Raw genomic sequence first — 5998 nt, forward strand, 5'->3', positions numbered from 1 at the left:
ATGACATCTAATTTAACAATTTAACAGAATATTATAACATGTGTATTAGTGATGACATCTAATTTAACAATTAACTGGAATATTATCACCTGTGTATTAGTGATGACATCTAACTTAACAATTAACTGGAATATTATTAACTGTGTATTAGTGATGACATCTAATTTAACAATTAAACAGAATATTATCCCCGGTGTATTTGTGATGACATCTAATTGAACAATTAACTTGAATATTAACTCCTGTGTATTCATCATGACATCTAATTTAACAATTAAACAGAATATTATTCTCTGTTTATTAGTGATGACATCGAAATAAACAATTAACAGAAATATTATTAACTGCGTATTGGTGATGACAGCTTATTTAACACTTAACCAGAATATTATACACTGTGTTTGTGTGATGGCATCTAATTTAACCATTAACCGGAATATTATCCACTGTCTATTAGTGATGATATCTAATTTAACAATTAACTGGAACATTATCGACTCGGTTTAAGTGATGACAACTAATTTAACAATAAACCAGAATATTGTATCCTGTGTCTTAGTGATGATATCTAATTTAACTATTAACAGGAATATTGCCCGCTGTGTATTCGTGATGACATCTAATTAAACAATTAAACAGAATACTATTCCCTGTGTATTAGAGACGACATCTAATAAAACAATTAACCGGAATATTATCACCTGTGTATTAGTGATGATATCTAATTAAACAATTAACTGGAATATTATACCCTGTGTATTAGTGATGACATCTAATTTTACAATTAACCAGATTATTATACCCTGTGTATTGGTGATGACATCTAATTTAACAATTAACAAGTATATTATTCCCTGTTTATGAGTGATGTCATGTAATTTAACAATTTACTGTAATATTATTCCCTGTTTGTTAGTGATGACATCTAATTTAACAATTAACCAGAATAGTATTCCCTGTGTATTAGTGATGACATCTAATTTAACAATTAACTGGAATGTTATACAGTGTGTATTCGTGATGACATCTAACTTAACAATTATACGGAATATTATTTCCTGTGTATTGGTGATGACATCTAATTTAACAATTATCCGGAATATTATTCCCTGCGTATTAGTGATGACATCTAATTGAACAATTAACTGGAATATTATTCCCTGTGTATTAGTGATGACATCTAAATTAACAATTAAACAGAATATTATCCCCTGTGTATTAGTGATGACATCTAATTTAACAATTAACTGGAATATTATTAACTGTGCATAAGTGATGACAGCTTATTTAACACTTAACCAGAATATTATACACTGTGTTTGTGTGATGACATCTAATTTAACCATTAACCGGAATATTATCCACTGTGTATTAGTGTTGATATCTAGTTTAGCAATTAAGCAGAATATTATTCCCTGTGCATCTTTGATGACAGCTAATTTAACAATTAACCAGAAGACCATATCCTGTGTATTAGTGATGATACCTAATTTAACAAATAACTGGAACATTATCCACTCGGTTTTAGTGATGACATCTAATTTAACAATTAACCAGAATACTGTATCCTGTGTATTAGAGACGACATCTAATAAAACAATTAACCGGAATATTATTAACTGTGTGTTAGTGATGACATCTAATTTAACAATTAACTGGTATATTATCCCCTGTGTATTAGTGATGACATCTAATAAAACAATTAACCGGAATATTATTAACTGTGTGTGAGTGATGACATCTAATTTAACAATTAACTGGAATATTATACACTGTGTATTTGTGATGACATCTAATTTACCAATTAACCAGTATATTATTCCCTGTTGATGAGTGATGACATGTAATTTAACAATTTACTGGAATATTATTCCCTGTTTATTTGTGATGACATCTAATTTATCAATTAACTGGAATGCTGTACCGTTTGTATTGGAGATGACATCTAATTTAACAATTAACTGGAATATTATTCCCTGTTTATTTGTGATGACATCTAATAAAACAATTAACCGGAATATTATCACCTGTGTATTAGTGATGATATCTAATTAAACAATTAACTGGAATATTATACCCTGTGTATTAGTGATGACATCTAATTTTACAATTAACCAGATTATTATACCCTGTGTATTGGTGATGACATCTAATTTAACAATTAACAAGTATATTATTCCCTGTTTATGAGTGATGTCATGTAATTTAACAATTTACTGTAATATTATTCCCTGTTTGTTAGTGATGACATCTAATTTAACAATTAACCAGAATAGTATTCCCTGTGTATTAGTGATGACATCTAATTTAACAATTAACTGGAATGTTATACAGTGTGTATTCGTGATGACATCTAACTTAACAATTATACGGAATATTATTTCCTGTGTATTGGTGATGACATCTAATTTAACAATTATCCGGAATATTATTCCCTGCGTATTAGTGATGACATCTAATTGAACAATTAACTGGAATATTATTCCCTGTGTATTAGTGATGACATCTAAATTAACAATTAAACAGAATATTATCCCCTGTGTATTAGTGATGACATCTAATTTAACAATTAACTGGAATATTATTAACTGTGCATAAGTGATGACAGCTTATTTAACACTTAACCAGAATATTATACACTGTGTTTGTGTGATGACATCTAATTTAACCATTAACCGGAATATTATCCACTGTGTATTAGTGTTGATATCTAGTTTAGCAATTAAGCAGAATATTATTCCCTGTGCATCTTTGATGACAGCTAATTTAACAATTAACCAGAAGACCATATCCTGTGTATTAGTGATGATACCTAATTTAACAAATAACTGGAACATTATCCACTCGGTTTTAGTGATGACATCTAATTTAACAATTAACCAGAATACTGTATCCTGTGTATTAGAGACGACATCTAATAAAACAATTAACCGGAATATTATTAACTGTGTGTTAGTGATGACATCTAATTTAACAATTAACTGGTATATTATCCCCTGTGTATTAGTGATGACATCTAATAAAACAATTAACCGGAATATTATTAACTGTGTGTGAGTGATGACATCTAATTTAACAATTAACTGGAATATTATACACTGTGTATTTGTGATGACATCTAATTTACCAATTAACCAGTATATTATTCCCTGTTGATGAGTGATGACATGTAATTTAACAATTTACTGGAATATTATTCCCTGTTTATTTGTGATGACATCTAATTTATCAATTAACTGGAATGCTGTACCGTTTGTATTGGAGATGACATCTAATTTAACAATTAACTGGAATATTATTCCCTGTTTATTTGTGATGACATCTAATTTAACAATTAACTGGAATATTATTCCGTGTGTATGAGTGATGACATCTATTTTCACAATTATATGGAATATTATACACTGTGTATTAGTGATGACATCTAATTTTACAATTAAACGGAATATTATCCCCTGTGTATTAGTGATGATATCTAATTTAACACTTTAGCAGAATATTATTCCCTGTGCATCAATGATTACATCTAATTTAACAATTAACCAGAATACTATATCCAGTGTATTCGTGATGACATCTAAATTAACATTTAAGCAGAATGCAATATCCTGTCTGTTCGTGGTGTCAGCTAACTTAACAATTAACCAGATTACTTTATCCTGTGTATTAGTGATGACATCTGATTTATCAATTAACTGGAACATTATCCACTCTGTTTTAGTGATGACAACTAATTTAACAATTAACTAGAATATTATATCCTGTGTATTAGTGACGATATCTAATGTAACAATTAACCGGAATATTACCCCCTGTGTATTAGTGATGACATCTAATTTAACAATTAACCGGAATACTATTCCCTGTGTATTAGTGATGACATCTAATTTAACAATTAACCAGAATATTATTCCCTGTGTATTAGTGATGACAGCTTATTTAACATTTAACCAGAATATTATACACTGTGTATGTGTGATGGCATCTAATTTAACCATTAACTGGAATATTATACCCTGTGTATGAGTGATGATATCTAATTAAGCAGAATATTATCCCCTGTGCATCAGTGATGACAGCTAATTTAACAATTAACCAGGATACTATATCCTGTGTATTAGTGATAACATCTGAATTACCATTTAAGCAGAATACTATATCGTGTCTGTTAGTGATGACAGCTAACTTAACAATTAACCAGAATACTGTATCCTGTGTATTAGTGATGATATGTAATGTAACAATTAACAGGAATATTACCCCCTGTGTATTAATTCTGACATATAAATTAACTTTTAACCGGAATATTATCCCCTGTGTATTCGTGAAGATATCTAATTTAACGATTAACAAGAATATTATCTCCTGTGCATTAGTGATGGCATCTAATTTAACAATTATCCGGAATATTATTCCCTGTGTATTAGTTATGACATCTAATTTAACAATTAACTGGAATATTATCCCCTGTGTATTAGTGATGACATCTAATTTAACAATTAACTGGAATATTAACCCCTGTGTATTCATGATGACTTCTAATTTAACAATTAAACAGAATATTATTCCCTGTTTATTAGTGATGACATCTAATTTAACAATTAAACAGAATATTATCCCCTGTGTATTAGTGATAACATCCAATTTAACAATGAACCACAATATTGTCCCCTGTGTATTAGTGAAGATATCTAATTTAACGATTAACAAGAATATTATCTCCTGTGTATTAGTGATGGCATCTAATTTAACAATTAACCGGAATATCTTCCCTGTGTATTAGTGATGATATCCAATTCAACAATTAACTGGAATATTAACCCCTGTGTATTCATGATGACTTCTAATTTAACAATTAAACAGAATATTATTCCCTGTTTATTAGTGATGACATCTAATTTAACAATTAAACAGAATATTATCCCCTGTGTATTAGTAATAAAATCCAATTTAACAATGAACCACAATATTGTCCCCTGTGTATTAGTGAAGATATCTAATTTAACGATGAACAAAAATATTATCTCCTGTGTATTAGTGATGGCATCTAATTTAACAATTAACCGGAATATTTTCCATGTGTATTAGTGATGATATCCAATTCAACAATTAACTGGAATATTAACCCCTGTGTATTCATGATGACTTCTAATTTAACAATTAAACAGAATATTATTCCCTGTTTATTAGTGATGACATCTAATTTAACAATTAAACAGAATATTATCCCCTGTGTATTAGTAATAAAATCCAATTTAACAATGAACCACAATATTGTCCCCTGTGTATTAGTGAAGATATCTAATTTAACGATGAACAAGAATATTATCTCCTGTGTATTAGTGATGGCATCTAATTTAACAATTAACCGGAATATTTTCCCTGTGTATTAGTGATGATATCCAATTCAACAATTAACTGGAATATTAACCCCTGTGTATTCATGATGACTTCTAATTTAACAATTAAACAGAATATTATTCCCTGTTTATTAGTGATGACATCGAAATAAACAAGTAACCGGAATACTATTAACTGTGTATTAGTGATGACATCTAATTTGACAATTAACTGGAATATTATCCCCTGTGTATTAGTGATGACATCTAATTTAACAATTAACTGGAAGATCATCCCCTGTGTATTAGTGGTGACATCTAATTTAACAATTGACTGGAATATTATTAACTGTGTATTAGTGATGACATCTAATTTAACAATTAAACAGAATATTATCACCTGTGTATTAGTGAAGACATCTAACTTAACAATTAAACAGAATATTATAACCTGTGTATTGGTGATGACATCTAATTTAACAATTTAACAGAATATTATAACATGTGTATTAGTGATGACATCTAATTTAACAATTAACTGGAATATTATCACCTGTGTATTAGTGATGACATCTAACTTAACAATTAACTGGAATATTATTAACTGTGTATTGGTGATGACATCTAATTTAACAATTAAACAGAATATTATCCCCGGT

Source organism: Heterodontus francisci, unplaced genomic scaffold, assembly GCF_036365525.1.
Source record: "Heterodontus francisci isolate sHetFra1 unplaced genomic scaffold, sHetFra1.hap1 HAP1_SCAFFOLD_290, whole genome shotgun sequence".
In the NCBI taxonomy this organism is placed as follows: Eukaryota; Metazoa; Chordata; class Chondrichthyes; order Heterodontiformes; family Heterodontidae; genus Heterodontus; species Heterodontus francisci.